Genomic DNA, 22,642 nt, shown 5'->3' with positions numbered 1-22,642 from the left:
GCCTTTAACCTTGCATACACATAACATACTAATATGCTTTTAATATCCAAATCCGTTAAAGGATTTTTAGGCTGCATTAATTAGGTAAACCGGAACCGGAAACACTTCACATAACACCCTATGTACTTGCTACATCATTAGAAGAATGGCATCTACACTAATATTTTAGACTGTACAAACTGTATTTTGCATCACCATACATCAACCTTACACAAAATTTCTTTCATTTTAAGATTTTCAAAAACACTTCATTCTGTATGATTTATAAACATGTTTCCTCACGGGGACAAAAACAATCCCCAAGGATTTTGGATATTGCCATCATTGTTCCCCATAACATGGGGTATACCTGAACCACACACACACACACACACACACACAGTAAAACTGAGTAAACTAAATTTGAATTATGAGCAAAACCTTATTTGTTGTTTTTACGTTGTGTTATGTACGTATTTTTTCATTTAATAATCTAACCTGTAGATAGTATGTGTACTGTAAATGAACAAATATACATTTATACATTTATGACTTAAACTCAGTAAAATAATTACACCTTCCATTTTAAACATGTTTAAAAGATTAAACACATTGTGTGTCATTAAAGCAAGGCACACTGTCTATTGAGAATGAGAAGTTGTCGTCATAGCACAAAGCCCCTCCCTCGATATCACAGTCTCCGCCACGTTGGAGGGATACGGGCGGCGAAACAGGATTTTTTACATGTGTTGTTAAGAGGAGGTTCTCGCAATTCTGCACTGTTTTACCATGCCTGGAAGTTACTGCTGCGTTAAAAACTGCTGCAGTACCTCACACGATACATATGGAAAACATAGGAACAATGGAATACAGTTTTTTTTAGGTTACACCAAGCGCAAAGCAGCGGTATTTGGAGAAGCTCTCAAGCGGCACAGAGACCTGGACCATTTACCTCCATGCACACATATGGACATTGGGAATTATATATATTTTTGGTTTAAGTTACTACACAATGCAGGAGTTTAAAAGTCACAAGTCTTTGGAAAGTTACGAGGCTTTCTGCTGTGGCTGGGTCCATTTACAGCAGGTGAAGAAAACAGTGTTGTACTGGCCAAAGTAAGTTTATTCACATGCGTTTTAGTGTATTGTAATTACATTGCATTTAGAATGCACTTCTTGACCAAAATGACAAAGTAATTAACTGCGAATGAACACTAGATTGTAACAAGATGCTCAGTGTATACGAACGTTTCCAACATATTTTGATGTAGGCTAAAGCTGTGTATGTTTAGTTATAATTTGATTTTAACCCAATGACACATACTGTACCAGGTTTTTGTGTTGGGGGCTGCAAAATGGACAAACCAGTTCTGGGTTAGCTAGGGTAGTTAAATGTGTGATTGCGAGATGTAAATGTCCGGGTTAGATTAAGCCATTAACAGTGTGAATGCAAAGTGACTTACATCGTAAACAATATAATTCCCAATGTCCATATGTGTGCACTGAGGTAAATTGTTTAGGTCTCTGTGCCGCTGCAGGGAGCTGCCTGAGAGCTTCTCCAAACACCGCTGTTTTGCGCTTGGTGTGAGCTTGTTCCTGTAAGGTCCCCTTTCTTTCGCCTTATGTTTTTGCATTGCTTTACTTCCTTTTCTTTCGCGTATTCGTAGATCCGTCTCTATCTGTTCCGCCAGCAAATCGGCACGTGACTCCTCATTCTCAATTGTCTTAATTATTTTTTAAATAACCTGATGACCAGCATTGTTTCTTTAGATCATTTATGCACACAAGTGCTTTTTTCACACGACTAGAAAACTCTTTGGATGTATTTGGCAAACATCATTTCTACATCTTAAATGCATGACTGAACTCGACAGAAACTTCTCATTCGACAGAAATACTATTTTCTAATTATTTACCCGGCCTATAACACGTGGTGTAAATGTTCTTACCTAGAACAGAAAACATACACTTTGACTATTTGATTATTTTGTAGGCATCATGTAATGTTAAATGGTTTACTAAAAAAAATTTAGCACCAGCAGCTGTGATTATCAAAATTAAAGAAATGTACAAGCTAAGGATGTTTCAACTATCATCATTTCCTTTTGACTCTGATAAACTGGTAATGAATTTTCTATGCAAGTGACACAATATACAGTTCTCATACTATTTGTGTAGATAGCTGTACTAAAACATTTATGACTATTTTTGCATGCCAGCAGATTATGCCAAGGGTGTTTCACATCTAAGAATCACAATGTTTTGTAAATGACATTTTTCTTACACCTCAAGATTTAGCCATATCAAGATTTTGGATGGCCGTTCACAATTTGTTTGTTGGACTGTACGTTTTTAGGTGATTTTTGTGTGGTGTCATCATAATAGGAATAAATGAAAATTAAGAAATTAAGTTACAGTTTTTCTCTCCGAGATATTTCTTTTAGTGCAACTTTGTGTCTGTCCAAAAAGTGTGATCACATGAAGCATCGACAAAAATGAAGTCTAGCTGTTTTACACTTAAAACTATTACAACCAATACAAATCAAACGGTTCCACTGAAAGCTGCACACTCGTTTAAGTTTGAGCATGTTAAAGTTTCCAAACTCCTGTGTAGATAAATTTTATCCATAACCTTTCGTGTATTCACGTGACCAAATCACTAAGAAAGAGAGTATAGCAAGAAAGCAAATGTTTAAAATGCATATAAAATTCAGAATACAATTGTTAAAAAAATGTATGTTGATTTGTAAATGGTATTTTTTATTAATCTACTAGATTAAGTCATCTTGTTCAGATAGCAGATGAAACCATTCACATTTTGTTTGTTTGGCCGTTTTTGTTTTAAGACTCCTGTAAGTTCATGCTAACTCTCGCGTGGGAAAGAGAGCAGGGTGAGCACATCCTACTCATTTAAGAAAAAGTATTAAACATTTGACTGAACTTTTTTATTATTTTGACAAAACACAACAACATTAAAGAATGTTATCAGTTCCTATGGCCATCTTCTTTGACTTAAATAAAGCAACATCTCTGGTGTATGTAAGCATCTACAATGTGTGTATGTGCTAAACATCTGTTTCTCCACTTCTGCCAGATCTGTTAGATGGGCTTTTGTTGTAATACAGACACATTTGAGAACTACGATGTTTTCACTTTTGTAATGGTTCTAGAAAAATTCAAACATAACTTTTGCATACGAAGCAAAACTGACTAAAAAAAATCACTGAATTATGAAATGCAAAAGTGTGTATGGCATTTGGCAAAACAGGATTTTAGCTGTAATGAGCACATAAGACAAAAATTGTCAATGTGTGACTTGTAAATATATATTATTTTATTTTATTTATTTATTTTTACCAGAGATAGTTGACTGATCTGTTTACATGTTGTTTTGCAGTTTTCTGATAAAGAGTTTTCTCTGACTGTGGTCAAACATACAGTGCCTGTTCATAGGAATTTTTACAGCATAACTACAGCAAAAAAATATTGCCCCTACATGTAGAGCTCTTGTTTCATTCTTGTTCACTTTTGGTGGATTTACTAGAGGGACTATGTGACCTTGTTGTAATGTGATTACGTTTAAGATCCATAAGATTGCACTAAACGCCCTTGAATAGGTTATAGACATACTCTTTTATACAGGAAATATGTTTCCACAACAGAAGTATGTATCAGAATAACAAATACCTAATAGTGAAATCCTCTCTTCTAAATTATTGTGAAAACTTTTAATGTCGATCCGGCCCACCAGCCGTGTATCTTTTTCATTGTTTTTTTGATAAAGACTATTCCTCGAGTTTGGTCAAACAGGCAAAAACGTGAACAAAATAGAGTACAAGATGATTAAATGATTGTCAAGAGAGTGTCTAAACTGAGATAGTGATGCACTTTAGAGCTTTTTCTGGTCTACCAGTGTCACAAAGACAAATAGCCACTACCTCAACTTGAAAATGAGTCCTGCCATTTTCTGTTCTGACTGTTACACTTAATACAAACCCATCTATTACACTTAAAGTTAGACATTAAAAGTCAAGGATGCCACAGGAACTATTTCCTTTCTCTGTTTCTCTAAACATCACACTGGTAAATAAACCAGAGATCACATGTAGAAAGAATTCATTGAAAGGGCAATGTTTTAGTCCATTTTAGATGGTCTGCACCAACACATGTTTTAGATGTTTTAAGTATTCATCAGACTAACAGGTTTGATTCGGGAAACACACACGACTGGAACTGCGTGTTGTCATGACTGTCTTTATAATTGATCTACTTTTACTTTTAAAACAACACAGTGAGAAATTATGGTCTTCGACAGCATGGGCCCCTGAAATGTTGTATTATTTCTTTGTTTTCACAAAATATCTAAACATTTATCTATCTTAAAATATTAGTTATTACGTGTTTACAAAGTTGTCGTGTCCGACGTTTACATTTTTAAGAACATCTGATATAGTTTATCATCTTTTAAATTTTATAACATATGTTTCACCAAACCTTGACGCCTGAAAAACGGGTTTAGCATCAGTCCACATTTCAGTTGTTAGCCAGAAAATGCAAGTGAGCCGATATTTCATTACCGAGATAATCTACATGATGTGAAACTAGCTCACAGTTACATTACAGTTTTGGGTTCTAGTTTATGTTGAATAGTGTTTGTTACTGCTCCAAATGTTTAACACCACATTACTCCATTGTGAAGAGATGTACTGTACAAAAAGTTTTTCACTGTAGTAGTCCAACTCTGAAACCAGACCAAACAAAAATGAGCTTGAGCCTTAGTTGTGGAAGAATTAAAATGTTTTCTTTTTATCTTTCCATGATTTGTGCGTGTTGTTCTGAACCATGGTTTCATTTTTAACATCACAATCATATTGTATTGTCATGCATGATTGTAAAGAGTTTTGTGTGTGTCAGTCTCTGGATTTTTTTTTTTTTTTGCAAACAGAACTGGTGTAATGTTAGCGAGCTCTTTGTGTTCTCTGCTTTACTGTGTTTATATATGTCAGAATTCTTTAAATTTGCTCGATTAAATTAAGTATTTAACACAGTTTTGGTTAAACCAGAAATTGAAACTGAAATTGCACAAGGCCTGGATCGTCGTGGATTAATACAGTCAGTCCGGATTCTGGCAAATGGTGACAGCATTCTACAGTATATTGATTAGGGTACAAAGTCTATCTCTTGAATTAAATTCTGAAAAGGATGTCTGACGCTGGGCAAAAGCAGATGGATTGCAACTGGAGTTCTTAAGAAAATCTTAAGAATGAAATGAATGTTGTAAGAAGCCTGAAAAATAACCCATGGCCTGATTTGACTAGTATGTTTATTACCAGTAAAGAATCAGTCTGTGTAACGACTAGAAAAGTTCTGGATGTGGTGTCTGAATGTGACGATGAGATGGACATTAACGAGGTTCTCTGTCTGTGTACATGTGTAACAGATTTATGTACATTGTTGGTTTAAAAAAATTATGGTTCCATGACATGTGAGATTGTTCAAACTTACGTCAACTACATACTAGAACAAAACATGCTGGCCTGTAGAGATTTTCTTTTCTGGCTAGACCACCTGTAATGTCATTATTACTGTTTGTTAGTAATGCCAATTTGACCATTTTCTTCACTACTTCAGTGTATGAATGTATATTCAAAAATGTATTGTTGAAATAAAATGTTGAATCACATTTTAATCTTTCGTGGTTTATAAAACAATGGGCCTGAGCTCATGAAAAATGTGTTAATGTTATATTTAAAAGAAGCAGTCTCGATTCAGAGTGTTACATGGCTATTTCAAGAAAAAATATTTGTAAAGATCCTCTATATTCACACACACATTACCCAAAACTGTGTTAAATACTTAATTTAATCGAGCAAATTTAAAGAATTCTGACGTATATAAACACAGTAAAGCCGAGAACACAAAGAGCTCGCTAAAATTACACCAGTTCTGTTTGCAAAAAAAAAAAAAAATCCAGAGACTGACACAAACAAAACTCTTTACAATCATGCATGACAATACAATACGATTGTGATGTTAAAAATGAAACCGTGGTTCAGAACAACACGCACAAATCATGGAAAGATAAAAAGAAAACATTTTAATTCTGCCACAACTAAGGCTCAAGCTCATTTTTGTTTGGTCTGGTTTCAGAGTTGGACTACTACAGTGAAAAACTTTTTGTACAGTACATCTCTTCACAATGGAGTAATGTGGTGTTAAACATTTGGAGCAGTAACAAACACTATTCAACATAAACTAGAACCCAAAACTGTAATGTAAATGTGAGCTAGTTTCACATCATGTAGATTATCTCGGTAATGAAATATCGGCTCACTTGCATTTTCTGGCTAGCAACTGAAATGTGGACTGATGCTAAACCCGTTTTTCAGGCGTCAAGGTTTGGTGAAACATATGTTATAAAATTTAAAAGATGATAAACTATATCAGATGTTCTTAAAAATGTAAACGTCGGACACGACAACTTTGTAAACACGTAATAACTAATATTTTAAGATAGATAAATGTTTAGATATTTTGTGAAAACAAAGAAATAATACAACATTTCAGGGGCCCATGCTGTCGAAGACCATAATTTCTCACTGTGTTGTCTTAAAAGTAAAAGTAGATCAATTAAAAAGACAGTCATGACAACACGCAGTTCCAGTCGTGTGTGTTTCCTGAATCAAACCTGTTAGTCTGATGAATACCTAAAACATCTAAAACACGTGTTGGTGCAGACCATCTAAAATGGACTAAAACATGCCCCTTTCAATGAATTCTTTCTACATGTGATCTCTGGTTTATTTACCAGTGTGATGTTTAGAGAAACAGAGAAAGGAAATAGTTCCTGTGGCATCCTTGACTTTTAATGTCTAACTTTGAGTGTAATAGATGGGTTTGTATTAAGTGTAACAGTCAGAACAGAAAATGGCAGGACTCATTTTCAAGTTGAGGTAGTGGTTATTATGTGTCTTTGTGACACTTCATTTTTGTGTCGATGCTTCATGTGATCACACTTTTTGGACAGACACAAAGTTGCACTAAAAGAAATATCTCGGAGAGAAAAACTGTAACTTAATTTCTTAATTTTCATTTATTCCTATTATGATGACACCACACAAAGATCACCTAAAAACGTACAGTCCAACAAACAAATTGTGAACGGCCGTCCAAAATCTTGATATGGCTAAATCTTGAGGTGTAAGAAAAATGTCATTTACAAAACATTGTGATTCTTAGATGTGAAACACCCTTGACATAATCTGCTGGCATGCAAAAATAGTCATAAATGTTTTAGTACAGCTATCTACACAAATAGTATGAGAACTGTATATTGTGTCACTTGCATAGAAAATTCATTACCAGTTTATCAGAGTCAAAAGGAAATGATGATAGTTGAAACATCCTTAGCTTGTACATTTCTTTAATTTTGATAATCACAGCTGCTGGTGCTAAATTTTTTTTAGTAAACCATTAAACATTACATGATGCCTACAAAATAATCAAATAGTCAAAGTGTATGTTTTCTGTTCTAGGTAAGAACATTTACACCACGTGTTGTAGGCCGGGTAAATAATTAGAAAATAGTATTTCTGTCGAATGAGAAAAGTTCAGTCATGCATTTAAGATGTAGAAATGATGTTTGCCAAACACATCCAAAGAGTTTTCTAGTCGTGTGAAAAAAGCACTTCTGTGCATAAATGATCTAAAGAAACAATGCTGGTCATCAGGTTATTTAAAAAATAATTAAGACAATAGACAGTGTGCCTTGCTTTAGTGACACACAATGTGTTTAATCTTTTAAACATGTTTAAAATGGAAGGTGTAATTATTTTACTGAGTTTAAGTCAAATGTATATTTGTTCATTTACAGTACACATACTATCTACAGGTTAGATTATTAAATGAAAAAATACGTACATAACACAACGTAAAAACAACAAATAAGGTTTTGCTCATAATTCAAATTTAGTTTACTCAGTTTTACTGTGTGTGTGTGTGTGTGTGTGGTTCAGGTATACCCCATGTTATGGGGAACAATGATGGCAATATCCAAAATCCTTGGGGATTGTTTTTGTCCCCGTGAGGAAACTTGTTTATAAATCATACAGAATGAAGTGTTTTTGAAAATATTAAAATGAAATAAATTTTGTGTAAGGGGTAGGTTTAAGTGTAAGGTTGATGTATGGTGATGCAAAATACAATTTGTACAGTCTAAAAAACATTACGTCTACGGGATGTCCCATAGAACATGGAAAACCAATGTGTGTGTGTGTGTGTGTGTGTGTTTAGAGTTGATTTTAAAATTAGCGTGAGATTTCAACTCCTTTTACACATCACATATTATGGATAGTATTTTCTTAACATTAAGGAATGCCTTTTTGATTTTATTAATTCCAGATAACATTCAATTATTTATCTCTTCAGCGGCTTGGTTAGTTGATGATTTAGATAATTGTCTCTCTCACTCTTTGAAATTCTCACCTGGAAAGACACCAGACATCGTCCTCCTTTTCAAATGTGTTTGTAGACGGGGAGCATGTGGCCTGTCGGTGCCTAGGTATCAACACCATATAGAGCAAACAAACATTGATCCTGTCAAGGTGTCAAAACCCTCACTTTTGCACAGCCATTTTTTCCCCCCAGGAAGAACCCAAACACCTCCCCACTGTCTTTAGGTGTGAACAACAGGCCAGAAAGGAACTTCACAAAACCCCCCCCACAGCTCTTGTTACAGATACAACCATCATAAGAAACCCCCCACTGCTTTGGTAACAGATACAACCATCATATATCCAGTAATAAACACAACACAAGTCAAATCTGAGATCTCTTTGATCTTTTGATTTACACACCTCTGCCATGTCAATCAAGGGTCACAGGACCCAGTGGCATGGCAACCGCTTTGACTGACAGGCCATATAGTCATAAATCAATCCAAACTGACCATGCACACTTCTGACTATCTGTCAGTCAACACTGACTGTACGGCCATAAATCAGGCCATAAATCAGGGTCATAAATCATCAAGACTTGAGATAAAGTGTATGATAGGTCTACTTCTTTGTTGCTGCATCTTTGATTCGTGAATATCTTGCAGGGTTTTTTTTACAATTAAATCTTGTGCTAAAAGTGTGTTGTAACACAAGCGTATAATATGTAATGAACATGTACAGAGTAAAATATTACTGAAAATTGATTAGTAATGCCTTACACTACTGCCTTACAGCAAAAAATAATATGTTACTGTAATGCATTACTTTTGTAATGTGTTACTCCCAACACTGAGCACACCTGTGTCAGGGCTGCCAGGATTTCACAACAAAACCGCCCAATTGCTACTCAAAACTAGCCCAAACCTATCCTTATCACATTTTGAGGGGGACGCCCCGGTAAAAATTGCATTCCATTGGGGTAAAATACATTTTTTTGGTGGTGTTCCCCTGGTAAAATTAGCATTTTAGGGGCTAAATATCACCTTATTGGCATCGCTTAAACCCGTGGACATGAAAAACAACCCGTGGCAACAGTGTTAAAGAAGCCCAATGCCACAGGAAAACCGCAGACTTGGCAACACTGACCTGTGTGTATATCACCTATTTTACAGTGGCTTAAATCGATTGTATCTCACCCCATCAAATTTTAGTCTGAACAAAGTGTTCTATAATTGATATTTTAGCATATTAATGTGCAATACAAATTAACAGACATTAACTAAACAGAAATGAGCCTGCATACTTAACTCACAATAAAGAGAGCAAGACGCCATTTTAGGAAGAGATGGAAGAGACAGGGCATAAAAATTGGCTCATAACATGGGGGATGCTCTGAATATGAGTGTGTCCATGAAGGGCACTATTCTGGGCACACCGCCTGGGCAGCAGCAGATGGTGCAGAGTTCTAGACCTCCCCCTGCTGTGGTGATGCCAGTCTCAGCCCTGGTACTGCTTTGGGTCATCTACTCACAGTCCCAAAAGTAGAGAAAGTAGGAGGAGTGCCAATCACCAATAAGAAGTTCAACTATAATGCAACTTTCTCTTACTTATTCTAAATCTCTAATTTCACTGTTAGCATGAAGTGCAGTTTCACCTAGATCAGAGAGCGATTAACACCCCAAATATGCACACTCCAGCTTGGCACATGCAAAGCCAGGAAAAGCATGAAGGTCGTTTTCCAGCATGTTAAATCTATAAGCCACCCAATCAAATCCACTCCAATCCAATAAATGCAGTTATGAGCCATCGCTCTCTGTGAGATCTGAGAGATTTGAGCTGCAGGCATTTATGAGAAAACTCTTCTCCTCCCCTGATCTGCATGACTGCAGTTCCCCTCTCTTACGTAAGTATTATCAAATAATGAAGCAGGCTTCAATGGATGGGATTTGCAAAGAAAGCCTATCCATTTAAACCATGGTTATTGACGAGACATTAAAAAGTTACATTTGTATTAATTAAGCATGCTGGGAAGGCAGTGAGAGAGTTCTACCAAACAATTTTGCACAACTAATGCACAACTAAATGTCCACATCTATTACTGACAGAATTATCACGTGGATAATTTCATTGGGGAGTGTTTATTCATAACTTGTTTCTCTCTGCTTGATTGGTCATTATCATAATCAGCTCATTATCATAAAAAGGCATTGGGAATGTAATGCAAATACTATTTAGAGACAACCTAGTATTTAATAGCAAAACCTTTAACTAGAAGACACCAAATAGAAAAGGTTGCAGCTTTTTCTGGTCTTCAGAGACATCTTTATCATTTGGTGTTTGCCAACAAGGCTTGTACAAAAGTCTTATCAATCTATCATTCCCCTGTGATTTTAGGGGAGGTTATGATTAGGGTTTGATTTAGGTATAGGACTTAGGTTTGGACTATGTTCCAAGATCAGTAAAGATATTGACAACTTTCTAGGGTGCACCCTTGAAAACTGTCCCCTAATCATGGTCTTTCTCTTAAGAATGTTGTCTCTCGATGGATTTTGAACAGTAATAAAATGCATCACTACTGGAGATCAGCAAAAGCTAAGAGTTCCATCTATTTCCTACTCAGTGGTGATGTCATCTCTGTTGGTTGCTTAATGCCACATGCTCTATAAATTTCCCTCACTGCTTCTGACATGCAATGATGAAGGCAATCCATCTGAGCGACAGGAGCCAAACAAAGCATGCACTTAGTGTTTCATACATGACAAATAATGGAGAACCTGTTTCCTCAGGCACAATTCATCTTCGCGTAAAAAGTTGATAGTGATGCTGGTGTCTGCTGAGCGATTCTCGGGTGCTTTTTAGATGTAAAGGTTTACAGCATAGTAGCAGGACAGAAGTAAATGAGAGGAGCAGTGTGTAGATTGTATGTTCTCTGGGATCAGTGTGCATGCTTTTTACAGATTAATCTGCAAATTAATGGTAATGGCTGCCTATCCCACCTTTAACAGAGCTCTCAACGCAGATGATGATGCAAATAGACAGTCAGGGAGAAGATAGCGGCTCGCTGTCTTCTACTGCTGGGGCTGTCAAGGCTACATGACGTAGAGAGATGGCTGTGACGTACTGGCATTGTGTACAGTGATCACAGTACAGTCTCATTTACAGGCTTAAAAATAAAAATGCTTTAATACAGCAATATTTGACCTTTTAAAATCAAACCAATACGACATGCATCACGGCTTCAGTCAATTTATTGAAACAATACACTATAAGGGCTGAAGCAAACACACACACATTCTCACAAAACAAAAGTTAGACATGGTTTGTTTGCTTGGGCCATCTGACGTCACCTGTTTGGCTTCTCACAAATACTGCAATTTACTTTGTCCAATTACCAATGCAGTGTCCCCTCTGTTCCTAGAACAGTCAGGCCCATTGATCTATACCCACTGAGCACAAATTATCTGCTGCTGGAACAGGAGGTGATCTGCCCACAGAGAGACACGCGCTGGCCTCTCTCCCTCCAGCGAATGGAAATCTTTGCCTCCGGATGTGGGAGGCCTGCCTTTGATCTGCCTTGGCCCTCATGATTAATACTCATTTTTAAAAGGCTTAATTGATTTAAAAAAAAAGGCTGCTGCCTTAACAAATCACACTTCCCAATGGAAGCTGTGGACCGGCAAAGAGAAAGAAATGTAGAGAAATATTACAGAAAGACAAAGTAAAAAAATTAAAATAAATAAAGAGAGAGAGAAAGAGAGTGAGTGAGTGAAAAGAGTAGCTATAGTGCTGTGCACATTTTGTCCAAACAGAGTTATGTTTGTAAACAGCACATTTAAATTTTATCCTGCGATGTACGAGACTGGTTCACCAGATTTTGAGAAAACCTGATATTGAAATCAAATTAACCAGCCAGGAAATAATAAATAAATGATTTGTTGATTATTGTATGATTTGTACAATATGTCAATACTGTCATGATATTTTTTTTACGGTTTCCAAAAATATATCAGCAGACAAATGCAGATGCTGTCTTTCATAAAAAGAATTAAGTATTTAACACAGTTTTGGTTAAACCAGAAATTGAAACTGAAATTGCACAAGGCCTGGATCGTCGTGGATTAATACAGTCAGTCCGGATTCTGGCAAATGGTGACAGCATTCTACAGTATATTGATTAGGGTACAAAGTCTATCTCTTGAATTAAATTCTGAAAAGGATGTCTGACGCTGGGCAAAAGCAGATGGATTGCAACTGGAGTTCTTAAGAAAATCTTAAGAATGAAATGAATGTTGTAAGAAGCCTGAAAAATAACCCATGGCCTGATTTGACTAGTATGTTTATTACCAGTAAAGAATCAGTCTGTGTAACGACTAGAAAAGTTCTGGATGTGGTGTCTGAATGTGACGATGAGATGGACATTAACGAGGTTCTCTGTCTGTGTACATGTGTAACAGATTTATGTACATTGTTGGTTTAAAAAAATTATGGTTCCATGACATGTGAGATTGTTCAAACTTACGTCAACTACATACTAGAACAAAACATGCTGGCCTGTAGAGATTTTCTTTTCTGGCTAGACCACCTGTAATGTCATTATTACTGTTTGTTAGTAATGCCAATTTGACCATTTTCTTCACTACTTCAGTGTATGAATGTATATTCAAAAATGTATTGTTGAAATAAAATGTTGAATCACATTTTAATCTTTCGTGGTTTATAAAACAATGGGCCTGAGCTCATGAAAAATGTGTTAATGTTATATTTAAAAGAAGCAGTCTCGATTCAGAGTGTTACATGGCTATTTCAAGAAAAAATATTTGTAAAGATCCTCTATATTCACACACACATTACCCAAAACTGTGTTAAATACTTAATTTAATCGAGCAAATTTAAAGAATTCTGACGTATATAAACACAGTAAAGCCGAGAACACAAAGAGCTCGCTAAAATTACACCAGTTCTGTTTGCAAAAAAAAAAAAAAATCCAGAGACTGACACAAACAAAACTCTTTACAATCATGCATGACAATACAATACGATTGTGATGTTAAAAATGAAACCGTGGTTCAGAACAACACGCACAAATCATGGAAAGATAAAAAGAAAACATTTTAATTCTGCCACAACTAAGGCTCAAGCTCATTTTTGTTTGGTCTGGTTTCAGAGTTGGACTACTACAGTGAAAAACTTTTTGTACAGTACATCTCTTCACAATGGAGTAATGTGGTGTTAAACATTTGGAGCAGTAACAAACACTATTCAACATAAACTAGAACCCAAAACTGTAATGTAAATGTGAGCTAGTTTCACATCATGTAGATTATCTCGGTAATGAAATATCGGCTCACTTGCATTTTCTGGCTAGCAACTGAAATGTGGACTGATGCTAAACCCGTTTTTCAGGCGTCAAGGTTTGGTGAAACATATGTTATAAAATTTAAAAGATGATAAACTATATCAGATGTTCTTAAAAATGTAAACGTCGGACACGACAACTTTGTAAACACGTAATAACTAATATTTTAAGATAGATAAATGTTTAGATATTTTGTGAAAACAAAGAAATAATACAACATTTCAGGGGCCCATGCTGTCGAAGACCATAATTTCTCACTGTGTTGTCTTAAAAGTAAAAGTAGATCAATTAAAAAGACAGTCATGACAACACGCAGTTCCAGTCGTGTGTGTTTCCTGAATCAAACCTGTTAGTCTGATGAATACCTAAAACATCTAAAACATGTGTTGGTGCAGACCATCTAAAATGGACTAAAACATGCCCCTTTCAATGAATTCTTTCTACATGTGATCTCTGGTTTATTTACCAGTGTGATGTTTAGAGAAACAGAGAAAGGAAATAGTTCCTGTGGCATCCTTGACTTTTAATGTCTAACTTTAAGTGTAATAGATGGGTTTGTATTAAGTGTAACAGTCAGAACAGAAAATGGCAGGACTCATTTTCAAGTTGAGGTAGTGGTTATTATGTGTCTTTGTGACACTTCATTTTTGTGTCGATGCTTCATGTGATCACACTTTTTGGACAGACACAAAGTTGCACTAAAAGAAATATCTCGGAGAGAAAAACTGTAACTTAATTTCTTAATTTTCATTTATTCCTATTATGATGACACCACACAAAGATCACCTAAAAACGTACAGTCCAACAAACAAATTGTGAACGGCCGTCCAAAATCTTGATATGGCTAAATCTTGAGGTGTAAGAAAAATGTCATTTACAAAACATTGTGATTCTTAGATGTGAAACACCCTTGACATAATCTGCTGGCATGCAAAAATAGTCATAAATGTTTTAGTACAGCTATCTACACAAATAGTATGAGAACTGTATATTGTGTCACTTGCATAGAAAATTCATTACCAGTTTATCAGAGTCAAAAGGAAATGATGATAGTTGAAACATCCTTAGCTTGTACATTTCTTTAATTTTGATAATCACAGCTGCTGGTGCTAAATTTTTTTTAGTAAACCATTAAACATTACATGATGCCTACAAAATAATCAAATAGTCAAAGTGTATGTTTTCTGTTCTAGGTAAGAAAATTTACACCACGTGTTGTAGGCCGGGTAAATAATTAGAAAATAGTATTTCTGTCGAATGAGAAAAGTTCAGTCATGCATTTAAGATGTAGAAATGATGTTTGCCAAACACATCCAAAGAGTTTTCTAGTCGTGTGAAAAAAGCACTTCTGTGCATAAATGATCTAAAGAAACAATGCTGGTCATCAGGTTATTTAAAAAATAATTAAGACAATAGACAGTGTGCCTTGCTTTAGTGACACACAATGTGTTTAATCTTTTAAACATGTTTAAAATGGAAGGTGTAATTATTTTACTGAGTTTAAGTCAAATGTATATTTGTTCATTTACAGTACACATACTATCTACAGGTTAGATTATTAAATGAAAAAATACGTACATAACACAACGTAAAAACAACAAATAAGGTTTTGCTCATAATTCAAATTTAGTTTACTCAGTTTTACTGTGTGTGTGTGTGTGTGTGGTTCAGGTATACCCCATGTTATGGGGAACAATGATGGCAATATCCAAAATCCTTGGGGATTGTTTTTGTCCCCGTGAGGAAACTTGTTTATAAATCATACAGAATGAAGTGTTTTTGAAAATATTAAAATGAAATAAATTTTGTGTAAGGGGTAGGTTTAAGTGTAAGGTTGATGTATGGTGATGCAAAATACAATTTGTACAGTCTAAAAAACATTACGTCTACGGGATGTCCCATAGAACATGGAAAACCAATGTGTGTGTGTGTGTGTGTGTGTGTTTAGAGTTGATTTTAAAATTAGCGTGAGATTTCAACTCCTTTTACACATCACATATTATGGATAGTATTTTCTTAACATTAAGGAATGCCTTTTTGATTTTATTAATTCCAGATAACATTCAATTATTTATCTCTTCAGCGGCTTGGTTAGTTGATGATTTAGATAATTGTCTCTCTCACTCTTTGAAATTCTCACCTGGAAAGACACCAGACATCGTCCTCCTTTTCAAATGTGTTTGTAGACGGGGAGCATGTGGCCTGTCGGTGCCTAGGTATCAACACCATATAGAGCAAACAAACATTGATCCTGTCAAGGTGTCAAAACCCTCACTTTTGCACAGCCATTTTTTCCCCCCAGGAAGAACCCAAACACCTCCCCACTGTCTTTAGGTGTGAACAACAGGCCAGAAAGGAACTTCACAAAAACCCCCCCACAGCTCTTGTTACAGATACAACCATCATAAGAAACCCCCCACTGCTTTGGTAACAGATACAACCATCATATATCCAGTAATAAACACAACACAAGTCAAATCTGAGATCTCTTTGATCTTTTGATTTACACACCTCTGCCATGTCAATCAAGGGTCACAGGACCCAGTGGCATGGCAACCGCTTTGACTGACAGGCCATATAGTCATAAATCAATCCAAACTGACCATGCACACTTCTGACTATCTGTCAGTCAACACTGACTGTACGGCCATAAATCAGGCCATAAATCAGGGTCATAAATCATCAAGACTTGAGATAAAGTGTATGATAGGTCTACTTCTTTGTTGCTGCATCTTTGATTCGTGAATATCTTGCAGGGTTTTTTTTACAATTAAATCTTGTGCTAAAAGTGTGTTGTAACACAAGCGTATAATATGTAATGAACATGTACAGAGTAAAATATTACTGAAAATTGATTAGTAATGCCTTACACTACTGCCTTACAGCAAAAAATAATATGTTACTGTAATGCATTACTTTTGTAATGTGTTACTCCCAACACTGAGCACACCTGTGTCAGGGCTGCCAGGATTTCACAACAAAACCGCCCAATTGCTACTCAAAACTAGCCCAAACCTATCCTTATCACATTTTGAGGGGGACGCCCCGGTAAAAATTGCATTCCATTGGGGTAAAATACATTTTTTTGGTGGTGTTCCCCTGGTAAAATTAGCATTTTAGGGGCTAAATATCACCTTATTGGCATCGCTTAAACCCGTGGACATGAAAAACAACCCGTGGCAACAGTGTTAAAGAAGCCCAATGCCACAGGAAAACCGCAGACTTGGCAACACTGACCTGTGTGTATATCACCTATTTTACAGTGGCTTAAATCGATTGTATCTCACCCCATCAAATTTTAGTCTGAACAAAGTGTTCTATAATTGATATTTTAGCATATTAATGTGCAATACAAATTAACAGACATTAACTAAACAGAAATGAGCCTGCATACTTAACTCACAATAAAGAGAGCAAGACGCCATTTTAGGAAGAGATGGAAGAGACAGGGCATAAAAATTGGCTCATAACATGGGGGATGCTCTGAATATGAGTGTGTCCATGAAGGGCACTATTCTGGGCACACCGCCTGGGCAGCAGCAGATGGTGCAGAGTTCTAGACCTCCCCCTGCTGTGGTGATGCCAGTCTCAGCCCTGGTACTGCTTTGGGTCATCTACTCACAGTCCCAAAAGTAGAGAAAGTAGGAGGAGTGCCAATCACCAATAAGAAGTTCAACTATAATGCAACTTTCTCTTACTTATTCTAAATCTCTAATTTCACTGTTAGCATGAAGTGCAGTTTCACCTAGATCAGAGAGCGATTAACACCCCAAATATGCACACTCCAGCTTGGCACATGCAAAGCCAGGAAAAGCATGAAGGTCGTTTTCCAGCATGTTAAATCTATAAGCCACCCAATCAAATCCACTCCAATCCAATAAATGCAGTTATGAGCCATCGCTCTCTGTGAGATCTGAGAGATTTGAGCTGCAGGCATTTATGAGAAAACTCTTCTCCTCCCCTGATCTGCATGACTGCAGTTCCCCTCTCTTACGTAAGTATTATCAAATAATGAAGCAGGCTTCAATGGATGGGATTTGCAAAGAAAGCCTATCCATTTAAACCATGGTTATTGACGAGACATTAAAAAGTTACATTTGTATTAATTAAGCATGCTGGGAAGGCAGTGAGAGAGTTCTACCAAACAATTTTGCACAACTAATGCACAACTAAATGTCCACATCTATTACTGACAGAATTATCATGTGGATAATTTCATTGGGGAGTGTTTATTCATAACTTGTTTCTCTCTGCTTGATTGGTCATTATCATAATCAGCTCATTATCATAAAAAGGCATTGGGAATGTAATGCAAATACTATTTAGAGACAACCTAGTATTTAATAGCAAAACCTTTAACTAGAAGACACCAAATAGAAAAGGTTGCAGCTTTTTCTGGTCTTCAGAGACATCTTTATCATTTGGTGTTTGCCAACAAGGCTTGTACAAAAGTCTTATCAATCTATCATTCCCCTGTGATTTTAGGGGAGGTTATGATTAGGGTTTGATTTAGGTATAGGACTTAGGTTTGGACTATGTTCCAAGATCAGTAAAGATATTGACAACTTTCTAGGGTGCACCCTTGAAAACTGTCCCCTAATCATGGTCTTTCTCTTAAGAATGTTGTCTCTCGATGGATTTTGAACAGTAATAAAATGCATCACTACTGGAGATCAGCAAAAGCTAAGAGTTCCATCTATTTCCTACTCAGTGGTGATGTCATCTCTGTTGGTTGCTTAATGCCACATGCTCTATAAATTTCCCTCACTGCTTCTGACATGCAATGATGAAGGCAATCCATCTGAGCGACAGGAGCCAAACAAAGCATGCACTTAGTGTTTCATACATGACAAATAATGGAGAACCTGTTTCCTCAGGCACAATTCATCTTCGCGTAAAAAGTTGATAGTGATGCTGGTGTCTGCTGAGCGATTCTCGGGTGCTTTTTAGATGTAAAGGTTTACAGCATAGTAGCAGGACAGAAGTAAATGAGAGGAGCAGTGTGTAGATTGTATGTTCTCTGGGATCAGTGTGCATGCTTTTTACAGATTAATCTGCAAATTAATGGTAATGGCTGCCTATCCCACCTTTAACAGAGCTCTCAACGCAGATGATGATGCAAATAGACAGTCAGGGAGAAGATAGCGGCTCGCTGTCTTCTACTGCTGGGGCTGTCAAGGCTACATGACGTAGAGAGATGGCTGTGACGTACTGGCATTGTGTACAGTGATCACAGTACAGTCTCATTTACAGGCTTAAAAATAAAAATGCTTTAATACAGCAATATTTGACCTTTTAAAATCAAACCAATACGACATGCATCACGGCTTCAGTCAATTTATTGAAACAATACACTATAAGGGCTGAAGCAAACACACACACATTCTCACAAAACAAAAGTTAGACATGGTTTGTTTGCTTGGGCCATCTGACGTCACCTGTTTGGCTTCTCACAAATACTGCAATTTACTTTGTCCAATTACCAATGCAGTGTCCCCTCTGTTCCTAGAACAGTCAGGCCCATTGATCTATACCCACTGAGCACAAATTATCTGCTGCTGGAACAGGAGGTGATCTGCCCACAGAGAGACACGCGCTGGCCTCTCTCCCTCCAGCGAATGGAAATCTTTGCCTCCGGATGTGGGAGGCCTGCCTTTGATCTGCCTTGGCCCTCATGATTAATACTCATTTTTAAAAGGCTTAATTGATTTAAAAAAAAAGGCTGCTGCCTTAACAAATCACACTTCCCAATGGAAGCTGTGGACCGGCAAAGAGAAAGAAATGTAGAGAAATATTACAGAAAGACAAAGTAAAAAAATTAAAATAAATAAAGAGAGAGAGAAAGAGAGTGAGTGAGTGAAAAGAGTAGCTATAGTGCTGTGCACATTTTGTCCAAACAGAGTTATGTTTGTAAACAGCACATTTAAATTTTATCCTGCGATGTACGAGACTGGTTCACCAGATTTTGAGAAAACCTGATATTGAAATCAAATTAACCAGCCAGGAAATAATAAATAAATGATTTGTTGATTATTGTATGATTTGTACAATATGTCAATACTGTCATGATATTTTTTTTACGGTTTCCAAAAATATATCAGCAGACAAATGCAGATGCTGTCTTTCATAAAAAGAAAGAGAACAGTGAGTGGACAACCTACCAAAAATAAACTATAAAACAATAATAAAACTCCATGACTCATGAACTATATTGCAAATCTTCAAGTCTTCACTTGATATTGCAAGGTTCACCAGCGTTGGGTAAGTTACTTTCAAAAAGTAATTAATTACTTTTACTAATTACGTCATCAATATTGTATTTAAATTACTAATTACTCTGTTTGAAAAGTAACTTAGTTACTCAATAAGTAACTTAATTAATTAATGAAAGTAACTTAATTATTCAAATCGCTAATTAGACTACATCTTAAAATTTCTATAAACCTTAATGGAAATAAAACTCTTTATTATTTCAATTTGAGTCAAACATAGAATAGTTGAGCCTGTTAGTTTTAAACAACTTTAATACTTAAAAAAAAAAAAAGTAACCTTATTTGGTTAACAAACAGAAATACTCTGAATAACAACATATCTAAACTAGAATTAAAAGTTAGTGAACTAACTTTGATGTTGGCTTGGCCATGGGGCAAAAGAGCCACAGTACTTGTGCGCCCAACATACTTGAGCTGTCCCGCTACAAAAAAATAAATTAATAATAATACAAAATACACCTGTAACAGTTTTTTTTCCATGGTCCCTTGCTGTTTTCTTTTCTAATAAAAAGCCTAGGCTATGATAACAGCTACGACAGGGTTTTCTAGCCTGAAGCGAAATAAGTCATGCATATTTTTCTCTAATAAAAAAAATTATAAATATTCATTATTATTTTTTTATAAACTTCAATAAAGCCCAATATAGTAATAATGCAAAAACTATAATCTCCTAAATACCATTCAATTTGATCTTATTTTAATAGTACTGACAACATATTTCTCAAGTTATCACACATTACTGAAAAATTAAAGAGGGGACACTGTATTAGTTAGCTATTTTCATATTGTGCATATAATAGTACTCACAGAAGGACTCATAATTTACTTGAAAAGAGGCAATTTATGTATTCACTTGTATTTTTAACCGATTTAAAAGTGAAACTAAGGCAAAATCCTGTGCTCCGCTGATAAATAAAGTTACTTTAATATTCAAATCCGGTATCATGATCAACTTCCGATTTATATATCAAAGGTTTATGTCCACATGGCTGTTTTCATTTCTATTCACCAAGCAATTTTCTATGGACCCTTGCTGTCTTCTGTTCCAATAAAAAGCCTAGGCTATGACAATAGCTTCGACAGAATTGGCTATTGAACATAAACTGTTGAGAAATAAAATGGAAGTTGATCATGATACTCGATTTGAATATTAAAGTGATATCATTTACCAACTGCTTTGTCTCTGAATATATCTTGAAGTATTTAGTATTTATCCTGTGGCGCCATCGTGTGGACAACATAAGCAATGTGGCCTTCATTTCCCATTAAAATCTAATTTACTAAAAGCAGTAGGTAAATGCAGTCTGTTTTAAAACCCCTTACAAGTCACCCCCCATTTTTGGCATGGAGACAGAAATGACATACCCAAAATAAAAATGTTTTTGCTCATGATTCTTTCTGACTAGATACATAATCAACATTTGTCCACAAAGCTGACACTTCAAAGTTTACTGTTCAGGAATCAGAATCACTCAGACTGTTATGATAATAGAGATATATAAGCTCAAACATAAAAACAAAAATAAAAATATTAAAAACATATTTTTTAAATGTATTTAAAAAAATTGTTGACTATACTCGTGAAATTATGAGTTTAGCAACACAGTGTAGCTAAAGCCAAAAGTCTACCAAAGCTTCATATGAAAATTTCATAATGTAATCTGTAAAACTGTGAATTTTATGAAATATTTTCTAAGGCCATGTCAAGTGTGTTTTTAGAGAAGGCTAATCAAATTGATTTAAGGCACTTGTCATCTCTTAAAATCTCACAGGCAATCATTCCTGTGCTCTCTGTATGTGTGTTGGCTTTGAAAACTCCCCGTTTCATGATTATATTGTTCTCACCAAATGAGTCTTTCGAACCTCTGCGAGGTATGAAACATTATCCGCATTATTCTTCTATCATTATTCTTTTTCTTTTATTACACCTTTATCAGCCTTTGTTGTGGTTATTTCAAGCTTTACAGTCCACTAAACTGCTATCTCACTTAGTCTCAGTATGCATTTAGCACTTATTTATCAAAAGTCTTACTATAAAAATTATTGCGACAGAAATGCATTATGAAGAAATGCACCTGCTATTAGTAGCATTAGAGCTAACGTTAGCATCAAGCTACATCAGACAGTTTATTAAATTATTAGTACACTTTTACTAAAAACTCACTTTAAACCCCGATCGAGTGTTTGTAATAACTTCATTTAGCGATCAGGGGTGGAATTTGGTCGTTTACTATTGTAAAAATATGCTATTTGTAGCCTTTTTCATCGCTGCACAAGTTAGCATTTCCGATGTACATTTTCGATTTTTTTATAAAAACGTCCCAGATCTCAAGAAAATCTCATACCAAGTTTTACTAACGTAATCGCGGGTTTATTATTGGAATATTTCGTGTGTACAGAGGTGTTTCAGTGTTATGGTTAAATATGAACCAGGAAGTTTACAGGAAGCATGTGACACGATGTGGCTGTGTCCGGATATGACACTCTAAGACTGACATGGCGAGTCCCTGCTATTAACCCCTTCTCACTTATATCAGAATATCAGTTGATTTGAATTTGAATTGTTCTTATGTTTATTTATTTTTTGTTATATTTCTTTG

The 22,642-nt window shown here is 35.8% G+C and overlaps 1 protein-coding gene across 1 annotated transcript in view; it reads right to left on the bottom strand.

Annotated features, from left to right (window-relative positions):
• The window catches only part of LOC127977424 (genetic suppressor element 1-like), an 870,445-nt gene that overhangs the window by 491,377 nt on the left and 356,426 nt on the right, over positions 1 to 22,642 (bottom strand). The gene's annotated exons all lie outside the window — the stretch shown is intronic.

The sequence above is a fragment of the Carassius gibelio genome, chromosome B18 (assembly GCF_023724105.1).
Source record: "Carassius gibelio isolate Cgi1373 ecotype wild population from Czech Republic chromosome B18, carGib1.2-hapl.c, whole genome shotgun sequence".
Lineage (NCBI taxonomy): Eukaryota > Metazoa > Chordata > Actinopteri > Cypriniformes > Cyprinidae > Carassius > Carassius gibelio.
Note: the sequence above shows the minus strand (reverse complement) of the source record. Positions and strands in the feature narration are given on the sequence as shown.